This window comes from Solea senegalensis, linkage group LG14 (genome assembly GCF_019176455.1).
Source record: "Solea senegalensis isolate Sse05_10M linkage group LG14, IFAPA_SoseM_1, whole genome shotgun sequence".
NCBI classification, from domain to species: domain Eukaryota; kingdom Metazoa; phylum Chordata; class Actinopteri; order Pleuronectiformes; family Soleidae; genus Solea; species Solea senegalensis.
Window position 1 is genome coordinate 3843326 of NC_058034.1, and position 24275 is coordinate 3867600.

Genomic DNA, 24275 nt, shown 5'->3' on the forward strand with positions numbered 1-24275 from the left:
CATAAATGGTTCTGTTGGCACCATGGGGGCCCCTGGTGCCACATGTGCAGCCCATTCCAGATGGCTATTGGCTCTGAGCATCTTCTCAAAGGGTTTCACCTCAATGAAATTCCTCACATGTTCACACCCAGACAGTGTCTCTCATTATGGCCTGTTGTCTCCCCCTCAGCCTTCTCAGTCCTCACCACCACAATCTTATAAACTACACAGACTACCTGATAATTGGATTTCACCACACAGTTTAAACAGCGGCATAAAATAATTAGTGGCAAAACTCAAAACCAATCTAAAGGTTTGGTGATCTCCGTGGCCTGGCAGGTCTCTGGGGGGGATGTGTGATGTCAGTTTCACACACTTTGAAGCACTTTCATGTTCAGATCAGTGAGTCGATGCATACGAGCTCATCATTGTGTATTTAAGTTTGCGTGCAGTCGTGTGTGTTCAATTTATGTTTGTTTCCTGATGCGAACCAGTGTGTGTATGTGTGTGGAAAGTGATGAAAAATCGTGAAAGTGTGATCCAGATGTAGTAGAGCATTGATGCACCCACCCTTCCCCCATCCCCTGAGACGGGAACAAAGAGGCCAGACTACATCAGGCAGCGCTTTGATCAGCTCAGCTCTATCGTGTTCCTATCGGTAATTGACAGGCCTCGAATTACGAATGCTTCATCCGCAACACACATATGAAAACGCTGAATGTCCTCCGATATATTATATGGTATTTGTATTTCTTTCTCTGTGCCCGTCCTTGTACAGACCTCTAAAGCCTATCCAATGCATGATGGGATATGTGCTCCATAATATGAAGTATATTAAGTTTTGGGAGCTACATGGGTCTGTACTGGAAACAAATGAGAAGTGGTCTTATCACCTAAGTTAATGTAATGAAACAGATTAGTACCTGCATACTAACACTTGACCAGGGAAAATTAGAGCCAGCCATTAAGTGCTTATTCATCTCTGCCAGATCCACCATCAGAAGAAAAGTCCTGGAAAAAAAATGAAGGCACTCCAGACTGAATATAAAGTAGTAAAGTGATTTAGTTTCTCCCGCTGCTCTAGTGGAAGCACATTAACCTGTTTTACAGAGAAGAACAGTGGTACCATCCTGTTAATCTCATCATATTCATTATAATTCCCCTTGTTTAAGATGAAGAGGACTTTTACATGTTTTACACTGAGAGCTAATTAATGATTCCAGCAACACTAAAGCAAGAAAGACTAAAGCAGTTCACTCAGAAATGTTCTTTCTTGCTTTTTCCAATCACATGTCACAGCCTAAACACACTCACAGGCTCCACAGAGAAGAACAAACAAACAACTGTATATTACAACCATTCTTTTACGGCTATGCAACACACGGCCACTTTTCTATTATGAACTTTTTCTTCTAATCATGTTGGATAATAGGTTAATAGTTGTTACTGTTAGTCCATCGTAATGGTGCAGGAGTGTGCGGCTATTAGCCCATCATACATCAGGCTCTCAGTGTCATGTGTAATGGCTAAGTGTTTTGAACCAACTAGCTCGCAGCAGCATGAATCATCTGAAGGCTGGTGATTATTCATGACAGTGGCAGCAGAGAGCAGCCACCTCAAACCACAGCGCAGGTAAATCCTGGTCCCACAACAGAGACGACGGAGAGAAGTGTCCTTTAATTCCTTATTACCAGGAATTAATCAGCTCCTTTTCTAATTTCTCAACCGACCGACGTTAATGCCTTTACCATGTGATGCTCCAAATAGGAGATTAAACACCACATGCGCGCACACACACACACACACATATACACACCGCTGCACTGATGACAAACAGGGATGCAAAAAGCTCATTTGAATATCAGAGTGAAGAGTGTGTTGGCGTGCCAGAGTAACCTCCTCCAGGCTATGCAATGATTACTGAAACACAGGAAGATGCGGGTGTTGCGAGGCTTTCGAGAATGCACGCTTGAAGATGAGTGGAGCAGGTGAAGAATGAAGAAGCGGGGTGGAAAACAGAAAAAGGAGGCCAAACAGAAAACAGAGGAATGTTTTTAGAAAGTAGATATGATTTGGGAGGAGAAGCAGCCTGTGATATTAAAACTATCTTTCTCTCCTCTTTTGGGGGGAAAATGTGACAGCAATGTGTGACAGTTTCCTCTGACCATCTGCTCCATGTACACAAAAGATTTAAACAAAGATCCCAGGAGCCAATTTCTCTGGATGATGGCCTCCTTATTGGTTCTTTAAACTTGATGTGTCCTCTCCATACTCCTCTTCATCTAAATATCTTCTGAAGCATTTGTGGCCATGAATTACACATGAAATACTTGACGGCTGAAGCTGCACGATGGACAGAGATATTGTGATTGAGTTTTATCTTGGGATGGGAATGAGTTACAAAGATATTCCCAAATGTCTGGCATTGCAAGGAATCATTGTTACCGAAGTTAAGTAAAGGTAGAAAAATATTCACGGATTCGATTCTTTGTTGATCAATAACATTAAAACGAAACGTTGTTGAAACACGTGCAAGACATAGTTTTAATCATGGTGGTGTAGACAACAAGCTTCAACCTCATATTCATCAAAAAAGAGCCATAAATGTCACAGTGTTACTGTACATGATAATACAACGTGTAATACACCTAGTCTCACTTAGAGTTATACTTATTTCATGGCCACACAGTAGTTTGTCATGTCTGGGGCTCCATAGTGTTGTCTGTCTGTCTGTCTGTCTGTCAGCAAGATTATTCAAAAACAACTTAACCAAAACCCATACAGTCTTGCACAGGGTTGGGCCACAAGAATCCACTAAATGTTGGTGGTGCATTGTGAATCTTCTTTCTTTTTTAATCTTTTTTTCTTGAAATGATTGAATCTAATGGTGAAACCGCAGAATGACTCCATTATCAGTTTCATTTCCAAAGTGTGTCAGGGAACTATACAGTGACCTTCGCTTACCAGAGAGGATGGAAACACAATTTACAACTCTCTCCACTCCCTCAATCTCTCTGCAATTTCTTTCTCCTTCTTTGTTGCTTTTAAAGTCTTAGGTTTATGTGAGCTTCTTCTTTTGTGTAGCATCCACTTCAAAATGTGGAATGCACATTCTGCACAAGTTGGCAGCCTCCGTAAAACAAAGCCCTTACATAAAGTACCTATAAAAAGTTTATTCTGAGGCCAGGAAAACCAAATTGTGTTTATGTTTTAAAGTAATTATATGCCAATGGGAGACAGTAGATATTAATGGCATGGGAACAACCATACCTTAGTTTAAATGGAATTCTATGTGATAGTGGATGTTATTCTACGAACCAATACCCACGACGTTCCTTCATTAAGTTATTATAACCGGTTCATGTGTCTTTAAGTCTCTGTTGCTCTTCTTTCTTTGCCCTGAGCGTTCCTCACCATCTCTCACCTCCATCTTCCTTTCCTCTTTCACTCTCCCTCTAGTTTCCTGCTGTCCTCCCTCCCTGTGGGAGAACTGATGAGTGTCTTGGCAGAAGCAAACCCAGTGAAGGTCTCACTCCAGGGGCCCTTTCAGAAATTCCCTCAGTAGCAAACAACACAATATGACACAAATACATGCAACCGCATATACCTTCACATTACACTCAGTGTAATGTGAAGGTATATGCGGTTGCTTTCTTACATTAATATTACTGATTTTGTGGACATAATTGAATTTGATTCACTGTTAGTTTTATGTTCCGCTTGACTGGGCATGGTCGATACCTCTCTGCCCTCCTTTCCTCCCTCCCTCCCTCGCTTTGTCACTCTGCTGAAGACCTTGCAGGTTTCAGCTCTTGGTTCCAGTGCAACACTTAATGACTAAATTGGAGAAATTAATTACCCTGATCTGCGATGTTAACCTCCACCTCTTACACCTGGACACTTGGCGATGCAAATAAACCGGCTGATACAAACTGCAGCCTTGTACCATGCTTGCTATTCATCCACAGTCCTGCCACAGCCCTCAGAGAACACGACTTGATGTTAAATGAATTGAATCCCCCCAAATGGAATAGTGTGTATAAACAGAGTGAGTTCAGATATATGTCTGTTATTGAGATGAAGATAAATCATAAATTATACTTGCAAAAAAACTGAATCAACCTTGAGTTTTATGGGGTGCAATACCCTCTCTCCCTCTCTATCCTGACCTCTCTCCTGGCTCATTTCCCTTCATGTCTCCTGCGCCTGCAGCAGTTTGTCAGGCAGCGTTGGCTAATTACACATCTCATCGCAACCACACACAGCCACAGGCTTTCAGCTGTCCTCATGTATTACCACTGTAGTGGGACTTTACAGTCATGATGCATGATTGTGATGGAGGCTGGATACATGGAGGAATGGCTGCTATTACAACAACCAAGGCCAATCACAGACATGGCCGGTAATTACCTCCATTAAAGAAATGAAAATTATATTTTTTATATCACACATGCACTGATGGATTCAATATTTGAAAAACATTTGCCAGTTAGTTTATCTCTCTGTCTCTCTCTCCCTCTCCCTCTCTCATATAGCCTGCTGTCACCCATCAGGCCTTGATGAATGCTGCCTTGTCAGTGCAGCCAACTGTTCAAGTAACGGTTGACTCCCATCCCTTCAATCCCAACTTCTCCCGCAGACGCGGTGCTGTGAGCCCAGAGACACCCCATAATGGCTGTTTCGCACATATTCAGTATCTTCCAAAAAAAGAAGTCTATGAAGGATGTTATTTTTTTTAATTAAATTATTAAAACAAATAAAACCAATGTCGATGGGATTGGCTGAAGGTAAAATGCATTGGTGATGCATTATGGGAACGGGACATATTTTCCAGCCATTTTCCCAACACATCATAACACTACAACAGTATAGGCAGAGAGACAGATCAATGATAAAGAGATCAATTATTGTAAATCATACTTTTAACATACATGTCAACATGTTCATACTATAACAGAAGAAGCGTGTACAGAGGAGAATACAAAACAGCAAAATTCAGGCCAGCACATTTTTTGGACTGATGAGGAGACCAATATTTCATGCTCTGTCACCATAAAAAGTATGATATTTCTAGGTCAATGGATGGTAGGAAGACTTGGAGTAGCACTCAACATGCTATAAACTAACTTTATAACTAACAAGCTGAAAAGACCTCCGAGAACAGCTGATTCCGTTTTTTTTCCCAATTATGTCCTTAAAGTTAATGATTGGTTTATGCACAGGACACTGCAATAACACCATGTTTGGAAACCACTAGGACCAATGCCACTAACTTACTTTCATTTCCTGAGAAGAAAATGGGGAGTACAATTAATTTTTTTCCACAGCAGCTTTTATTGCTAATTTAAATTAAATTGTTAACTATAATTTCTTTCTAATTACCTCCCCGTTTGCATTGTCGTATGTCACTCTTGAAATGTTCCCATTAAGTTCACAAATTATATTTATTCATGGATCGAGCCAGGCTTTATCTTGTTCCCTTTCATTTCTAAATGCCAAGTTGACCAGCTGCTGCCCATTGCCTCCTATTTAGCCAATAGGCAATATTGGCTATCTTATCGTCTCTCTTAACAACGGAGTTAATTTCCCTTCCTTTAACATTTAATGTAACACAGATAAAGTGAATGCTGGAGCATTGCCCAGTTCTCTGGAGAACAGGCAGCATCTTTTTATCTTTCAAGTTCTATCTCAGAGGATTAAAACAATGGTCCAGACATGAACTCAACACACTCTTCCTTAAAAACATATGTCTCCTCATCCAGTCTGACAGCTTTACCACGCAGGAATACCAGCTATCATTGCTACTATTCAATGTTCAAGAAAAATACTACTTCTCTGGGGCACAGGTGGTGGTGGTTACACTGATATTCTTTTTTAGACGTTTGAAGAGACGGAAGAGAAAAGACATGAGCTGAACAGGATATACATGTTTCATAGTTGCAACTGTATATAAAAAAAATAAAAGCTTTTGTGTGTAATATCTTGTTAATGGTACAGATTTGTGCAAAATGACTCTCTTAAGTTTAAAATAGACAAAACAAAGAAACAAGGAGTGAATGAAAAGATAAGAGGCACACTGTTGCCATATTAATGAAGTGAGCTCCTTACATACTCAGTATTTATGTAGGAACTGTATAATTAATGACAATGAACTTGAAAGCCCGGACTGCACCAGCACACTGAGTCACAGCGGAGGCCGTGGATGCAAAGTCTCGATCCAGACAAAAAGAGATTTAAATGTTACCTGAGGAAAAACAACCACAACAGAGGCCACAGAGAAAGGGCACAAGGGGCAGTGAAGCGTAAGCAGTCCTTAAGACAAACTGTGCTTTGATATTTTCAGCATTAACAGCTAATCAAAGCTGAGAGCCTGGCCATGAACTCCGCAAATTAATCTTGAAGCCTGGCACTCAAGCAGCGTGTCCCTATTCATTTATTTATTTATGTATTAGTTTCGTTCTTTCTTTCTTTCTTTTCGCCCAGAGCCCTCCAGTTACACCGATGTTCCCACGCCACATCTCCTCTCTGAAGGAGGAGGTGTCAGCAAAGCTAATTTAACTCATCAAACAATGTTTACTGAGAGGGGGAAAACAAGCACTTGCCACTAATTCAATACGCACTTCCACGCTGCGGCTGTGCGGAGGGCAAGAGGGAGCTTTGTCAAGTGAAACTCTCAGCCGCAAAGTTTAATCGAAGGAAATGGAAGACGGGGGGTGAGTGTGGAGGGCTGATGTGGATGGATGGATGGATAGACAGACAGACAGACAGATAGATAGAAAGACAGACAGACTGACATCTTCAACCCACAGATGCTTTTTTTAACCATATATTTCTTATTCTCTCCAAAGTTTGTGCAGTTTGACTCGAGCCTTCAGTCATGTCATCCTCCTCTGTCAGCTCTCTACTGTCTAAAGGCAAAAAAAAAAAATGGCAAAAAGAATACTAAAAGAGGACACAATTAACAGATTCATAAAATTTCCATTAGTGTGGATGTATGTCCAATTAGCACTTGTCTCAACCCCTAAGCTAATTACCACAAGAAAAGTCTAAATCTGTGGCTTACACCGTATCTGCGACAACTAATTACATCAAATACATTTGCAGAGCTTTCAAAAGTCACAGTGTACGTTCACTTTGATGTAACAGCTCCTTCAAAACTCCATCACAATAACCCCCACAGTATAGATCGTTGCCTTTTTGTCAGGTCCTGAATGACCAGCGTGGACATGTACTCATAGTGACCATGGTAACTGAATATTTAACAGGGACAATGTTTACCATGATCACCACAATTATTCACCCTGAGGGTGAAAGGACTACATTTCTGGACAATCCTTTACCGTTTTGACGTTTCATTTAATACAAAATGTACATAAAGCAGACTGGAAAAAAAGAAATGTCACCAAAAAGTGTGTGACTCTCCTCCCAAATCCCAAATGTCTGTGCAAAAATATCATGATGATCCATCCAATTGTTGATTGAATGTTTCAATTTTAACCACTAACAGACGGACAGACATTAATCCAAAAAGTCATGCTGTCAGTACACTGAAATATTGAACTACTCAAATGTTTTCCAAACTACTCGGAGGCCCATTTTTAAATCATGTCAGTTCACAAATTAAATCCGGTTTCTCACCACAGTAAGCGTTGGCTTGATATATCGATGCCGAGTCTCTTGAAAACTCAACTTTAGCAACGAGTCAGTGCAAGTTGTTGCATCAAAAACTTTGAAGAGATCTGGCAACTAAAAATGTGGCAGTTGGAAGGTCGTGATTGGTTGTTTAAAGAATTGAAACTCTGAACACTGGTGATCCCATAAATATCCAAAGATATAAACATTTTATAAAGCAACCTGTTCTGAAGGCTGCTGTGGGAAGGTAGGAAATCAATCTACATACTTAAAGGCAGCTGTGGGAAATGGTTGGCAGTATAACCTAAAGCATACATGATTTGTGGTTAATGGGCTATCAGATTCAGAATTATTATTCCTTTTAAGAACTGACTGATGAGCTGCACCAACCAGGCTCCCTGTTCCCACTGAAGCCACCTTCTCTGACCTTCTGAAATCCACCGCTCTGCCAAAGAAAAGCAAACACCTCATTTATCTGATGGCCGACGCGAAGAGCAGATGCCACAGGAGGCCTGGAAAGCTGGAGCTGGTATCCGTGGCTGTGACAAGGTGAGAAGCCTGAGCTGCAGGCTTTAGGAAAAAAAGCCATAGCTGCTCGGACATACACCGCTGCTTCATGACACGCAGGTGGGCAATTTAAACAAAGCTCAGCCCAGGTCAGGGGACACATAACACTGAGTGATCTATCCATCTAAAAAACACACCATTTGCTAGAGTCATTTAGAAATGGTACTTACAGTCAAATTGCAATCTTGAGAATCCATTTATAATGCTAATTCAAGTGTGTGTTTTAAAAAGTGCTATTAATCCCAAGCAGCTTCTGCAGCAGCAGCAGCAGAAGTGGTGTAGATGAGGGAGAAACAGTAGGGAATTAAAGATCTTTGTAGTGATACAAAAGAAATGATGATGTGATTGTTGGTCTATCTGTCCTTCCTGAGATTCTGATTAGGGATAAATAAGAAGCATAATTGCAGAATTATGAATCGCAGTTTTTTCTCAGTGCTTACACACTGGAGTTGGTTTCAATCTAACCCAGAACAGACGCTGGGGAAGGAATATCCTTAGGCAGCGTGCAATTGTCCATGTACTTGGGCTGTGAGGTGGAAACATCACAGTGTGTGCTGCAATTAGCCAGAAGGGTGTCCTTCACCGCCATGAAAACTTTTGGCCCATACAACACAGCTAATAACTAATATGCTCAGATTTCATGACACTCAGCATAATGCATTCATTGCCAGCAACTATAGGGAAATGTGTTTGCTATCATATGGGTGAGTTTCCACCTCTGGGACCAGATTAGCCAGCCAGTTTGAACTGATTACAGCAGTTCAACAGTGATCCAGTTATGACTGTCACAATGCTACCAATGTGCAAATCTCATCCACACAATGAAAGACACCTGTGCTGACATTTCTGTGGAGGAATGCCAATGCAGATGCCACTCAAGAAGGCACACTTCCTTCCCCCAGTGTTTGGCCAAAAAGGATGTAGCTTGAGACATTAGAGACAGACAGGATAGGCAGATAATTATATCAAGTTCCTGATGAAAAGAAGTAGTGTTTTCGTGTTTTTATATTCAGACATTTAAAGGCTGTAACAATGAGTCACGATCGATGACGAAAGTAGTTGCCAACTAATTTCATTGTTGACAAAATGTGACTTACATCATTCCCATCTTTTTTTACAGAGTGAGTCATCTCATTTTCTACCCATCTCTGCTGCGAGTGACATAAGTGACATGTGTGGGATTCCTCTGCCAACTTTGGGAACTTAGGGTGGCACACTGCTACACCGACTCTGAGATTCTCTATTCATTGCAAGACTATATCATTTATATATCATGATAATAGAACAGCAAAAAAGTATTTCTTCAAATGATTTGAATGTAATGACAACAAAACGTCTGTTTCAACTGAGATCCGAGAACAGTACCTTGACTTATTGCATCCATAGCCATAAATTGGCAACAGAAAAAACTGCCAGAAACCAGGACATTTCTGGACTTAAAATGTTTGGAAAAAAGAAGGATGAGAACTATGCTTGTCTTTCAGTCAGTGCAGATTAAAATCTTTAATCAGTGCAAATTAAAAATAATTTTACTTTTTGGCATTTGGCATTGAACAGGGCCGGCAAACAGCAGCACCGCCTCTTCCGTGTGTTGCCAGCACATGGAAGCATTGTTTACATTTTTAACTAATGAATTATCATACGTCAGAGCTTTCAGCCAATTATTTGTATGGCCATAGATAAAAGAGGACAACTGAGTGTCCGGCTGGAGGCTGTTGAAATCCGGACTGTGCAGCCTAAATCTGGATTTATCGCCAACCCACTAACAGCCGAGTCTGTAGATAATGTTAGTTATATTCCACACGCCGCTTTTCAGATACTTTAATGTCATGATTGTCTGCTCAGAAAGACAAATAAACTTGTGTCCTCCATTGTCAGTGCAAAACAACATCAGTCTGGCTAAGCCGTGCTCACAGCGCCCTCTTCCGGACAACTTGGTAATTACTTCAAACAGACGGATAAACTTCTAGGCAGTATATTTTGAACTTGAACATCGTTTAAGATGATCTGAATAGTCAATTAAACATTTCAGGAATCAATGACTTTCAAAGTCGTTCTTAGATGCAGCCATATGAGAAAAGTAGAAATGTGAAAACAAGAAAACTGCAAGAAATTGTGCCTGTGTGTAACGTTTCGGAGGTAAATTACAATTTGTATGGAAGTTATATACCTTTCACAAGCAATGTTATTATTTTTTTGGGGGGGGTGGAGTTTTGACAACAGGGTTCAAGTTTCAGGAAATGTGTTTTTTCTATAGTGAAAAACTTAAAATTTAAGTGCTTGATTGTGACCTCTGAGATAGGAGTGAGAAGGTAGAATTGGGACTTCCTCGTGTTGAAATTCAGTTATACACACAGAGCACTCGAGACAATCTCAGGATTGATCCACTGTGATTGTCCACTGGCCTCTTTAAATCCACTCCAAATTGCTCCACTGCTACTTCAGCACTGAACATATGAATGTGTGTAAACTCAGTGTATCTATAGGTTACAAGGCAGCGAAGTGAAGGTGGGAGGTCTGAGGAAATGTTTTCCTAATAAATCGCAAGGGGGCTTTTAAAACCAGCGTGTGCTGCGGCGGGGAGTATTTCTTCCTCCGTTTTCCCTCTGAGAACACCTGAAGCCCAACACAGCTTGACTGCTAATGGCTCAGCAGTAAATCACATCACGCACTGTGGAGCTGACTCGTTATTTGGACCACTCTCAGGTGCTCATCTTGTGCTGCCACAGCCAAGACAAACACTAAACACACACATGCACAAATCCACACTGAGGTGAGAGCTAAAACATCCACTCCACAGCTTCAGACAGCTTTGACCCTTCTGAAAAAGCTCTGGGCACCAGCTAATGGCTGCTCGAACAAGCTTCCACTAGTGTTGAGCGTTGTGGATTGAAATGACAAGGAGACGAGGAATGAAGAGACTGGATAACCTCAGTTTGGTGTGTCTCCCTCTAATCCTCCTCTCTGTCAAAACAATGAAGGTCAAGCTAAGATGAGGCCCAATTAGGCTCGGCCTCAAACATTTGAGGAAACAGCTGCCTTGGCTGCTAAGGAAATTCCTGTGTCTCTTGGTGTTTGAATGGGATACATGCAAGGATTGTCAAAAAAAATGGATAATCAGACACTAAATTCTACAAAAAAAGTAGTGAGAGATTAGATACTCATTTGTAACAGTATTGATACCATGAGTGTTCTATATTATTCCTGCAGTATGAGGTGCTTTAATGACTCATCAGAGACAGCGAGAAACCCTCCCCTCTGAAGGGTGTGAGCAGTCAGTCAGCATATGTGATATGAAGAGTGAGCCCACATCAATGGGAGAACAATCCATTACCATTTGCTAAATTCATGGAAACGTCGTCTGGAAACAAACATTTGCAACACGCTTGCAACATGAGATTTAGCGTGTCTATCTTTAGTCAAATAAAAACTCGAGGCGTGCTGCTCAGCCAGATAACATGCCTAATTAATGAGCTAACATCGGCTAATTCCCTATCACAGAGAAGAGTGGTGTGTGGAGTTGACACACTCCTACTGCTACTGCAATGGCAATGCTGTCATATAAGGACATACTGTGATATGTTTGCTTCAGTTAAGCAGTTCAAGCATACACTCACTCACTCACTCACTCATCTTTTACCCCTTTATCCTCCACATGAGGTTTGCCAATACACCGGGTTGCCAGTCCGTCACAGGGCCACATAGAGACAACCATTCACTCTCACTCCCACTCTCAGTTTTTGGACTGTGTGACCAAAACAGAGAACTTGGAGAAAATCCATACAAACATGGGAAGAACATGCAAACTCCATGCAGAGAGGCCCTTGTTCTAACACGGTCATGAACCCAGATCTTCTTGCTGCAAAGGCAAGAGTGCTAACCACTACACCAACCGCGTGGCCCAGGCCACATTCATGATCTAATCCTGATCCATACCTAGTTGACATGCATCTTCACACAGCAGTGCTGCAGGCACACAACTCTTCCCCTCACTAATAGCTGAACACATGAAAGATGGCCTTCACAACACGGTGCTGGCTGCTGCTGCAGGGCCTTCATGACCAGTTTATAGTTGAAAATGAAAAAAGCAAAAATGTCTATTAAAAGTATTTTTCATACAAGGCAAACAGTCAGGGGAAGGGTACAGTTGTGATACGCCTATGTGCAAACAGTGCTCCAAGGTTGTGGCTATAAGTAGCACAACACTATGTTGGTCAACTTGAAGATGTTATTTGAATTGTTCAGGTTGTGTCTTTTTTTTCCTATGGAATTTTGAGTATCGAGAATTCCTCCTTTGAATCAGGATCGATTTTGAAATTGCAGCTTTGTGACAACCCTAGTGTATAGTGCAATGACAAAAACAGCATGTGGGCAGAATGCATTTTGAGAGCAAACTGTGCAGTATACTGTACATTCATGCAAAGAAACATCATGACGCATCACGGTCACGGCACAATTACTTGTTCAACAACTGCTCAGATTCTTCTGCTGTAAGCCATTGATCACTAATGTAACAACAGGCCTGGACAAGTAAACAGAGGTATGCATTCGACGTGATTATTTATTCATGAAAGTATGCACACATTCCTCAGCTGCTGCTGACGTCAACCCATTCACAGTAACAGACAGTGGTCAGTGATTAGGAGCTCAGCCAACACAGACGAGCGCTGAGAAAGATCCATCAGCAACAGCAGTCCAGTCCCCAATCAATCTGAGCACTGAGCCGGACACTTGGGAATAGCAACACGCTCGGACAAACCTCTTTATCACACACGCAAACACACGAGGAAGCAGATATCAGCCAAGTCCCGGACATTCACAGTCACTAGAGACGCCCTAGCAACAAATCTGAGAGCAGCTGCCAAATTTATCAAAGCGCAAACCTGAGGGCTCCAGCATTTATGCATTAACAGTAAGTATCCAGACATGCTAAAAGACAGACAATCTCCTTAATTACAGCTGAGGGGGAAATAAGCCAAAAGAAGTGGACAGGAAAGGACACTAAGAGGGGCAACAGTATTTCATCATGCTTTGTCATTACTAGAGCATGAGACAGTTCCAAATGTGCCCATTGGTGAGGGCTGATTTCTGGGCCTGTGTTATTTCTGGGCTGCAGTGTGAGTGGGAAATCTGTCGGGTTTGTTTTTACAGCTACACAATAAGCAATGGCATAGGAATTGCCACTGTAATCCAGTTCCACTTTTCCTAAAAGCCTGACATGTGCACTTGTCCAGGTGCTGCACTGCCGGGATATTGTAGTTCCACCTTTCTCTTCCCGTCATGAACATGTATACACGAATGTTCATGAGACACTATGACACAGTCATATTATTTTGTGTCAAAAAACTTCCTGCACTTTATCGAGCAATATACTTGCTATGGTTGAAGTCATGAAAAGACTCACATCAACAAAGAGAGGCACAGAGGCTGATTTAAGTCCTTTTTTGCCCGGCCACAAAAACCCATTTTAATTGTGAGGATTTTCTTCTCTATTAATTTTGCATTATAGTTAATTATGAAAAGTACATTTTTAAAACCACCCAAAAGTTGATTCTGAATTTACCAGAGCAGAAACCGAAGAGCTACTGTTAACCTCCGAGGGGTGGGATTTATCTGAAGAGCTTCGGCACAAAGCCAAAAAAATGGTAATTGTTTAACAGCTTTGTGCATTAAACTCTCAAACTATGAAAAAGTGAACTCTGTATTCAGTTCAGGACTATTGGCTGCACAGGGGACTGACTTGGATTTGGAATGCAAAAAACTTTGTGCGCTGATTTCATTGTTTGATCGAAGTTGAAGCCACTGAAAATTTAAATAGTTGATGATTTTGTGATCAGTGTAAGAAATGCTTCCTTATCCTCCCCAATTGTTAATCTCCTAAAAAACTAAGTACTAGACACAATTGAGCAAATGTTTCATCCACCCATATTGACTGCAGAATGACCCACTATGAGCCTCACAAATTCCACATTAAAATCAATTTGGCAGCGTCTCTCGTATTTCATTTAGCACTTTGAGGTGGTGCAGAGGAACAGAAGTCAAATGAGGTGTTAAAGTCTGGTTGGGGGCGAGCTGAGGTATAATTTTACTGCCACTTAAGTCTGACAAGCAGATATTTTACAGAATATAATAGATAGTAGATTAATTAATAGATTAAAGGAGCTGTATGAAGGGAAACAAATATTGTTTTCATTCATAAAATGACAATAAAATATCATTTTAATGTAACATTTAATATACAATCGAAAAATTGTGTAAAAGTTTATGTTGTGGAAAATGGGTTCATAGATTCATTTGGACTGGATCCTCAAACTACCGTTCAACCTTCAACCTTGAGTCTCTTGGGAGGAGGGGGAACAATTCTCTGCAGTAATTTTAATTTGGATTGCAGTACCCATTTTAAACTTCTAGTCACATATCACACATGTAAAGCATCAATCTGTAACTCGTGCTGCCAAAACAATGTTGGTAGATTTTCCAAGTTCATCGTTTGTGGGTGGAGCAGGTCATCAAACTGCTGCTGCTGCTCACTCAGCTGCTTCTGTGTCTTCAAAACCATCTGTCTCTCATTTGTCTGAATCTTTTCTGATGGCTCTGTTCATGCCCAAGCATGAAAGGGATCTTTTGTTGCTCTATTAAAGCTTTTGTGACAGCTCCCATGATGCAAATGTCGGTCATTCAGTTCATCACTGACATTTTAAAACAACTGTTGAAAGACTTTGTGAAGACTTTCATTTTGTAGAGATCCGAGGAAGAAGGCAAATTAGCTGATGACTCTCTCCTTGTGTGTGTGGGTGTGTGTGGTGTTGAATGTGCACACATGAACATTGTCATTATGTTAGAATACTAATATTATTATTTAGCTCAAAGCAGAGCTTCTGGGAAATTACCTGCACCTGCAAATTATATTTTATTAATTGATTAATTAAACGATCAAACTATCTAATTTGATTTGGTAATTATATTTTAAGTGAAACTTCAGGTCAATATTTACTTCACCACATGAAATAGAATCAAAATATTAACTACAACACTCTACAGTGTGAGAACTTATAGATATTAAATAACTTTAATATTTATGTATTGCATTCTTTTTTTAATTGCCACAGAACATAGAACAATTTGACACCTGAAAAATAAAACAATTGCATTGCAGCAACATTAATCCCAGCACAGAAAACAAGAGCAACTTGGGCTTTCGACCAGGGACACATTGCTTAAGCCGTGTTTCCATCATGGTACAGTATGGTACGGTTTGGAATGGAAAAGCCCTGGATCAGGCTTGCATTTAGACTGAGAACAACGTCAAGCTGTGTATGAGAATAGATTTCAGGCTTTGAAGAAGCACTGGTTGCCAGAGAGTGACGCATTACTGTCACCCAATCAGCTGACTGTCATGGGCGGAGACAGTGCAGCTCCACCTGGACTATACCGTACCATTTTCCCATGAGACGGTTACCAAAAATGGAACAGTTGTGGTTATTTTAGTACTATTCCTAATGGAAACGCAAAGAAATGTGGACCGTACCATACTGGACCAAACTGTTCCACTCGGTGGAAACATGGTCTTATAGAATGGTGGAGCCTGAGATCAAACTCTAACCTCCATTTGAGAGACAAACTGCTCTACCGCTGTGTCACAGCCGTCCTATAGTCCTAGGTGGCCCCAAAAGGAACCCGAGTTACAAGTCATTACTATGTTTTGCTCAAGATCTTACATAGTGAATGATGTGATTTGGTTTAAGTTGGCACACCACACTTTCACACGTACGTTTTCAGCCACATGTTCGTCTTTGTCTGTCAGAGCCTGGCTTTGAATAAAGCAGCACGATCCAAAAAAAAACAACACCAAAAAAAAAGAAGGTGCTATTACAATCACAATCAAAAAGACAGAACCCCGATTTTTCTGATTCAAAGCAACAAAATCTATCAATAAACAAACTCTTTGAAGCTGTGATATTTCACAAAAAAGACTCATAATGACCTTTCCTCCAGCATCTGTGTGGATAACACAAAAGCAGGAAAGTCACAGTTTGTCCTATTGTGTGTGACTGCCAATCAGTACAATAGCAGCAAAGGATATATACTACTCTCACGCACATGGAAACGGCATACTCTTGACTTTGGTTTAAGGGATTTGGATGAAATTAATTACACTACTTTCCTAGTCTCTCCCATAAATCCCTCTGATTGGTTTGGGCAACTGCAGAACTAGAGCTCTGATTAGCTCGGACAGCTTTATAAGCACCACACTGGAGTCTTGGCTTCATGAATAGTCCTGCTGTGTGGAATTCATGCAGGGCAATGTACGAAGACAGACAGAAATCAGTCTCTCCAACAGGGGATATTGTTTCTATTCTTCTTCCCAACAATGTCTTGCTTTCCTCTCTTCGATCTTCTTGCCTGGAAATACACTATCCAGGGAACTCTATGTACCTCCACAAATTAAAATCGAACACTGAACAGAACCTTCTTCTCCTTTGGGAATTGCAGCACACAAGCATGGAAAACATTGGCCATCTGTAGACCTCAAGCAGCCTCTGTTTCCCAGCTCACCACAGTATGACAGAAACAGTCTGTGCAGCGATGACGCCAATGTTACACACTTTCTATCTCTCACTGATGCATCCTCTACTTTGTCTAGAGAAGATGTGACTGTCTGAGATTTCGATAAATCACGAAAGACAAAGTTTGAGGGAAACAAACCAGGCACTGCTTCAGGAGCTCTGCAATGCTGAAACTACAAGGAGCCACACATTCAAATCACCAGTTCAAACACATTTAAATTCCATTTTAATAAAGATCAGACGTCATGGTTCACATCAATAACTTCAAGTGTCCTGCGTCTGACTATTGACTGACTAAATATGACTGCCCCAAAATGAGCACAGTGATAGTTGCTTTGCTTGTAGCATCAGCAACAACAGAAAACATGGTAATACACCACATACCCACTGGTCAGAAAATCTGTTTAATCTCAGGTTCAGACAGTGGGATTATAAGCAGAATTCACTTCCGGTCTGGGGTCACATTAACTGAAGATTTTCCTTCATTGATGGATTTCTTTTCCACCATGACGGAAAAATCTGAAGGGTGTCCGTCATTTGAACAGCTTGAAAGCTGAGGGTCAACAAATGAGGGTCAACACTGTCGATAATCACCTTTAGACTGTCTGTAATAGTGGCGCCGGCAGCCGTAATTCTGTGCAATTACATGTGACCCTGCAGCCACTGACCTGTAACAGACCCGCCTCTCACGCAAGTGGGCCTTGGAGCTCATCTGTGACCACGTCTGTAACAGAGAGGCGTGGCAGCAGAGCGCGGTTTCAGCCTTCAGGAGAACATGAAGACAGCCATGACAAGTCGTACGTCCAAGACAAAGACACGGAACCTAATGACAACAGTTCAGGAGGAGGGTTTCATTCAGGGCTACAGAAGGTCTGCTGAGTTCAGTTTAATTTCTTTGCAAATAGTTTTCTCACATTTTAATTGTGATTGTCTAATTCTGTCTTTGCATCATTCATATTTGCATTAACATTCTGTGCCTGAAAACTTTAAGCCCTGTAAATGTCACTGTGGTCGGGTTGTTTTTGAAAATTAAATACTATTAGATAGACTAAGCTTCAAAATTGAAATGATAGATCAAAATAACAACCCAAGTTAAAATGTTTTTACAACTTGGGACAGCACAGTATTTGTTTTTATTTCATCTTGCTTTTATAAGTGACTTAATATAATAATTTAATAACATACTAGCCATTGAGTTTGGAAGAGGGACCAGAGTAAACAATACAAAATAGTAAGTGAGCTGATGGGCTTTGACACATTGCCGGTGCAGGTCAAAGAAAATAAGGCTCAACACGGAAGTCGCACGGAAACTGATATGACCATTATCATGCATGGCCACTTAGTGGATGAATTGGATATAAGATCAAGGACCACATACTTAAATGACACAAATCTGATTTAAAAATAGCAATAGCAGATCTGACTCGCATGAATGGAAAATATTGGATATGAGCCACTTCAGTCTGGTAATCTGAACATTGCCTCGTTTCCCCTGATGATTATCTCACACATGAAACCTCTGGCATAATGGGAAAATAAATATCTATATGTTGTATTTGCATCTCCTCCAGGGTGTTAGGAAGTGAGTACATGTACTGACTTTAACCAGGGAGGCAGTCCACTCAAGTGGTGACACAAAGGAAAGGTTGGTTAAGGGAATTTTACCCACTCCCACTCTCCATCCACCCTGAAAATCACTGGAAGCTACTTGAGTGTGCCCATGTCATTAATTCGACAGACAAAAACTGTTACCAGATGTCATCATTTATTTATAGTATTTAATATGGAAAATGCTTTGTTTGAATAATATATTTGGTGGGAGAGGGATACAGAGCTGGGTTTGGGAGTGGGGGGTGTGTGTGGGAGGGGGGTGTCTTTCATGAATATTCATGAGCTGCGTCTGGTGAGATTGTGGAAAACTACCTTTTTTTTTCTCTCTCTCTCTGGCTCTGTGGCTCCCGGGCTTTGTTTGCGCTCCCACTGGCCGTGATGGACCAACTGTGCTGCTCATTTGTTTGGCTCTATAGGTGCAGTGGCGAGCTCAATACGCTCATTGCCAAACTATTATATTATTAGCCAAGGGAAAGCTAACAGCAGCCCACTTAGGCTCCGCTCCATCTGTTCTGTGGTGTCCACTTGATTCAGTGCTTGAATGTAAAAATTTTAGGGGAAATAATTGATGATGAATTAAAAGAGGAATGCACTCGTAAACCTTATCAAAGTCAAGATTATTATTTAGAGATATGGGGAAACAAACAAAACACTAAAAGAAAAAACATAACATAGGATTTGTAAATTTAAAACCTTGCCATCACCTAAATAACCCACTATCACTGACATTTGCATAAATGAGGATTGAAATGCAATGCACATTATGCATGAAGCAACAAAAATGGACAATTATCACAAATAAAAACGGTAAATAAAATCAAAGAGGCACATTGATAATTGAAAAACCAAAGACACAAACAAATGTTTGTCTGTCGTGGGTTAAACTGTGGGATACCTGTTCTAGAAATGTAAGATTATGCAATACAATTAACTGCAAAACACAATAAATATTACCTTACCAATACTGGAAATAAATAAAAACATAATTTATGTTTTTGTTGTCTTCATAACAACAACATGGTTATATGAGGGAAGAGGGGTAAGTGTAGATGAGCTGTAGCTTCAGCCTACAAACCTTTGTTTTACCACTGAGAATGTACATGCTCTTTTATCTACTGAAAATCTAAACAAAATAAATAAATATCCAAACAAATACCAAAATGGGAGAGATAGTGTTTGAAGAGCTGTCAATCGAGTGGACTGATGGCCTCTGGTGAGGAAAGGTACAGCATTTATTAAGCCAGTGAAATGACCCCCATGAGTAGGAGAATGAAGGCACCAGATGGAGCACAGCCTAAATTATGATTTATGGTCATAGTATGTGCAAGCACAAGTGCTCGTGGGCTCCACTCCTGCTGCACACAAAGCTGAGGGTGACAAGAGTAAGCACAATCTGATGATGTATACACACCGAATTGAATAAGTGTATAGGCCACTGTGAGACTTTGTACTACTTAATTGGATCAAGGTTATTTAAGCGTGTAAATTAGTCTCTGTGTGTAGGAGTCTTCCAGCATCCCTCTCACTCTCACTCTCGCTCCACATTGTAACATATGCGCGGCGCTCATAGCGTTGAACTTTCAGCTAAAACATAAAAACACTCTAATCCTCTAATAAAGATCTCTTTTTCTGCTGTAATATTTCTCCTGGAAGGATCACAGCTGAATCATAGCATCACCTTCCCTTCAACTGTAGGATTTGTAGCTGGAGGCCTTCAACAGCCAGACTTAAGCTCAGAGATCCTCTGTGCAGTCTGTTGGCTGATGCGTCCCTCGTTTCATCCTGTGCCAAGGGGCGGCTTTGTTTGTTTAAAGCACAGCAGAAGGCTTCATTTTGGGAATATTAATGTTGAACATTTGCAAAATCTCTGTAAAAATTCTGTTTCAAAATCACTTGCTTGGACACTGCTCAAGTGCAAAATTGAATCCTCGCCCATTCACGTCTTCCGCTACAAGTGTCTGCACTAAGCTGAGCACAGCCAGGCAGAACAGGCACATTATTGAAATATGTGACAAGACAACCTCATGCAAAGTGCAGATAATGCTGTAAAATTCTTCCAGTCTGTTATTCACCTCTCTCTTTCTCTCCTTTCTTTCATTTCCCTTTCACAATCCTGGGGTGTGATGTCAACATTTCTGAGCTGCTTTCAGTCTTGTCCACAGCTGTAGTTGTCGTGTGTCACTAAGGAGTGATGACCTGTCTCTGAAGGAATATTATTCCACTGCAGTGTCATCACAGAAAATGTTTAAAAATGGGGAGCAGTGAACTGGCAATGCCAAAGAAGGGAACATTTCTGAGAACAATGGTTTCCAGAGCAGAGCCAGTGGTACAGCGCAGGAGTGATGGAGTCCACACAGAGCGGGTCGACAAGAGAAAGACACTGAGAGACAAAGAGACACCTTCTACGATATGCGAGAGGTGGAACCAAAAAGAAATAAAAGGCAGAGTTCATTATTGTAGCTCGAGACAGTTCAGGAAATGGCAACAAAGATGACGTCACAGCAGCACATATTTGTATTATAGACACAAAGATGAGAGTGAAAACAAAGCTGCTATGTGGTGCCTCTCTCCATGGATGGATCAGACGTGTGTGACAACAGGCAGTTTGGATACAAAACCACTAAAACAAAAAAAGACTTTTAAAGAAAACATGTAAATATGGTGACTAAAATTGTAGTAAATCAAATGAGAGCACTAATGTCCATCTGTTGCAACAAACACTCTGCTGCGGCACTGGGAATGTCTGTGTTCAGCAGGTCTTTTGACTCTAAAATAAGCCTGGAACCTTCATCATCCTGATGAAGCTACTGAATCAGTTGGTGAAGGAGAGGATGCACACAGGCACACGTATTAAAGGTGCATTGAAGCAGATATTTTCTCAATGGGGCTTATTTCAGTGGGGCTGCAGCAACTTCTTGCAGTCATCTCCACAGCTCTCTAGCTTTGGTTGCTTAGTAACTACGGACGCGACAGAAGCGTAACCCCACCAGCACCTTGGGTAAAGACCTTTGGCTTCTTGCATGTGTTCATGGAGCATTTTTAAACACTGCATGTGAACAGCCACTATATCCACATAAGTCACTGGACCAAGTGCATGTTCCACAGTTCCCGTCTCTGGTCTTTGACCCAGAAATGATAGAAGAAACCAGTACACTAGGACAAAGACAACAGCCAAAACAACACGACAAAATCCAGAACAGCACAATTTTGGACAGACGAGGAGACCGAATTTCTGCAACAATTTGCACACATGGTACCAACTAACTGTTAACTGAACGGTTTGTTGGTTGTTTTCAGAGCAAAATATTTAAAGGCAAAAAGTTAAAAGTGCCACTAGAATATGTCCTGTCTAAACCTATTACTTGACTTGGTCTCTACCTCACATCCCTCTTTCACTTTCTCTCCCCCCTCTCTACATCTCCTCTATCCCCCATTTTTCATCTCACCCCAACCGGTCGAGGCATATGCTGCACATTGTTGAGTCAGAGATTTATTTTTGATTTTTTTCCCCTCTACACTGATGCCTAGTGTTTGCTCATTGTGTGAACTGTCGAGTTTCTCTTCTCTCTGTAATATTGGAGAGAAGGTTTCTGCCTTAATATGTACAGTATCTTGAGGTAATGTATGTTGTGATTTGGCACTATACATATAAAAGTGAAATGAATGAGTATATAATTTCCCACATTCTCACACACCTGTGTATACAGGGACATCCTTGACGGCACAGCATCACTTTCTATCACCTAGATGGGCATTTTCTATACAGCACTGAATATCATTTCCTTTAAGGACACCCTTCGGGACACATTTAGGGGCAGTAGGGAACTTCATAATGGCACCCTTTGATTGGAAAGACACATATAGGAAGGGAATTTGCAAGGGCATCTTATCACTTTTCTCCACTACAAAGACACTCCTTTAGAAACATCAATTTTTTAAATGTCTATTTTCCTTTAAAGGCCACAAATGAATGGCGGCCAGTAGGCCACTTCCTCATGTTATTACCACTCTAGTGAGTGCCCTCTTGTGACTCAAGAGGGCACTTTAGAGCATTTTTTTTTGTCCATTAGGGCACCAGAGAGGCAACCTGTGCATGCACCTTCCAAATGTTCCATTTTCCAACAGACATTCCTTTTTGCAGCCAGCAGAGTCGCCCCCTGGTGGCTAAATGCCAGTTCTGTCCTACATCTCCCACGTCAGTTTAGTGTGTCCATTTGACTGTATATAGTCCATGTCTAATAAGCTAAAAGGGGGCCGATTCTAATATACTTCAGTCAGGAAATCAATTCCCTGTTTGTGCTTGCACACTGGGACAAAGTCAGGAGTCCAATCAGGTCCAACTAAAACCATAGCTGGACTTAACTGTGAATGGTAACCTGGTGAATGACTGCATGTGTGCTGCACCTACAGCATGTGCACACACCGAGAGTACAAAAGACAGAATGATGCTCACACAGAGAGAGAAAAGAGGGAGAGACAAGCAAACTGCTTATTTGAAATGCTTAATTTCCCAAGGGGTCATGAGCAGCTCTACCTGATACACTGTTGTATTCCCATTAAATGAAGACAAAAATGTAAAAACAAAGTCCAATAGAGTTAATATTTCAATTTCTCCCATTGAGGAGTACAGCCAGGTTGCCGGAAAATATAAAAAACCAACCAACTTTGATCATCCTGTGGCTTTGAGGTGCCGCCTTATTACAGCAAAGTTTCCACCACCAGAAATAATTGCAGACCCACTTGGTGGAGAGTAAGAACCATTGAAGAAAATGTGTCTGCGGGTTTCCTCTCTTTGGTTTGCTGACGGTGCAGACAGCCTTTGCTGTACTGCCCATCGACTTCTGCTCCCGCTCTGTCCCATCTGCCTCAGCTGAAGGCTTAGAGTGGCACGTGAAGGAGTTTTCTCCACAAGAGGTAAAATGATGGTTACACTGACTCAAATCATGCGAGTGAAATGTCAAAAGTGAAGTTAATAAACATTTAAATAACAATGATTATCGATCATTATTTCAATTCTCGACACATGACAACTGTTCATTTCTGCCACAGACACATTGACCAGAGCTGTATAAAGGAACTTCAATCAATAGACCATGCTCTCCGTAAGAGATTTTCATCAGATCCACACACTGTCTCTAAACAGTACTGACATTCCAAAAAATGACTCACACCACAGACTGTGATCACCAAAATCTGTGAAAAGCCTATTTTTTTCTGGCATGTGAGGAATTAGAAAGACTTTTAAAAACAAAATTATATATATTTTTTTAATCTGCTATTTTTGTGGAATTGCAAAAAAAAAAAAGAAATAAAACTAAATCTCCAAAACAAGCCTTTACCTTTTGGATGAAGTGAGGTCCAGTTCACAGGGATATGGAGCGATGCTGCAGCCTCACAGGAGCGTGGGTCTGATACAGTGCAGGTGGAAGCCGAACCATCCAACGACGCGTAAAAAGCCCAGTGAGTGTGTGCCGTGAAAACGCAGCAGCTCTGGGTGTCTGTGAGACAAGAGAGACTGTGTCCTTAATGTCTGTCTCGAGCAGTGACCGTGCGTGCGTCCTCCGCGAAACACAGGCAGTAGCTGCGACGAGTGGATGAGCGCCAGCCAGAGTGGTGCTCTCCTCTCCAGCAGCTGAGCGCTACTGAACAAAAGAGCGCTCTGCAGGCTCTCTATTCAAATAGCAGGAGAGGGGTGGAGGGAGGGGTGTGTGTGTGCGCGCGCGCGCGTGTGTGCGTGTGTGTGAGTGAGTGTGTGTACACTTGTATTAGTAACCTCTTTAGGACCTTTTCTGGCGCAAACACTGACCTTGTCAGGACCAGCAGTCCTCATGGAGATCAAATCCTGGTCTAAATGAATATCTAAGAAAGTGATTTAGTTTAGGGTAAGAATTGTGGTTAGGTTAAGGTTAAGGTAAGGGA

At 41.3% G+C, this 24275-nt stretch overlaps 1 protein-coding gene across 1 annotated transcript in view; it reads right to left on the minus strand.

Annotated features, from left to right (window-relative positions):
* ncanb (neurocan b) overlaps nucleotides 1-23864 on the minus strand; it is a 141994-nt gene extending 118130 nt beyond the window's left edge. Inside the window, exon 1 of the mRNA XM_044043240.1 lies at nucleotides 23696-23864. The gene's annotated coding sequence lies outside the window, so the exon portion shown is untranslated. The remainder of the gene's footprint in view (nucleotides 1-23695) is intronic.
* Between the last annotated feature and the right edge of the window lie 411 nt (nucleotides 23865-24275).